The sequence below is a fragment of the Poecilia reticulata genome, linkage group LG17 (genome assembly GCF_000633615.1).
Source record: "Poecilia reticulata strain Guanapo linkage group LG17, Guppy_female_1.0+MT, whole genome shotgun sequence".
NCBI classification, from domain to species: Eukaryota; Metazoa; Chordata; class Actinopteri; order Cyprinodontiformes; family Poeciliidae; genus Poecilia; species Poecilia reticulata.
The window spans coordinates 30,510,746-30,511,411 of record NC_024347.1 but is presented as its reverse complement, the minus strand read 5'-3'; the positions used below and the strand labels follow the sequence as shown (position 1 = coordinate 30,511,411).

At 43.7% G+C, this 666-nt stretch overlaps 1 protein-coding gene across 2 annotated transcripts in view; it reads left to right on the top strand.

Moving 5' to 3' along the window:
* kcnq3 (potassium voltage-gated channel, KQT-like subfamily, member 3) overlaps positions 1-666 on the top strand; it is a 77,674-nt gene that overhangs the window by 20,889 nt on the left and 56,119 nt on the right. The window lies entirely within an intron of this gene.

Genomic DNA, 666 nt, shown 5'->3' with positions numbered 1-666 from the left:
TCCATCTGTCCGTCCATCCATCCATCATCCATCCATCCATCCATCCATCCATCCATCCATCCATCCATCGTCCGTCTCCAGTTTTGTGTCTCTAACTTTGGGTTTCTGTGTAGAACCATCAGAACTGTAATCTTCATTTATAATCTCAGAATGTTGATGTATTTTAGCTAAAGTCAGATTTTTAATCTGTAAAGTGATTAAAAGCCGATCTGCAGCGTTTTTGTTTGTTTTATTGGATCTTTTAGTTTCCTGCTGGTCTGTTTCTCCCGTTTGCCTCCAGAAACATTTTGTCCTTTAAGTCTGAAATAAATGATGAGCTCAGATGTGTTGGTGTCTGAAAGTCGTCTGGTTAAAGAAATGCGACAGATTTACGACAGATTTACGACCTCACAGCTGCAGCGTCTGCTTTATTTCATTCCAGATCATCTAAATACCCAACAGTAGTTCTGATTCTGGGTCTGGTTCTGGCTCTGGTTCTGGTTCTGGTTCTGGTTCTGGTTCTGGCTCTGGTTCTGGTTCTGGTTGTGATTCTGGCTCTGGTTCTGGTTCTAGTTCTGGCTCTGGTACTGGCTCTGGTTCTACTTCTGGCTCTGGTTCTACTTCTGGTTCTGGTTCTGGTTCTAGTTCTGGCTCTGGTTGTGGTTCTGGCTCTGGTTCTGGTTCTGG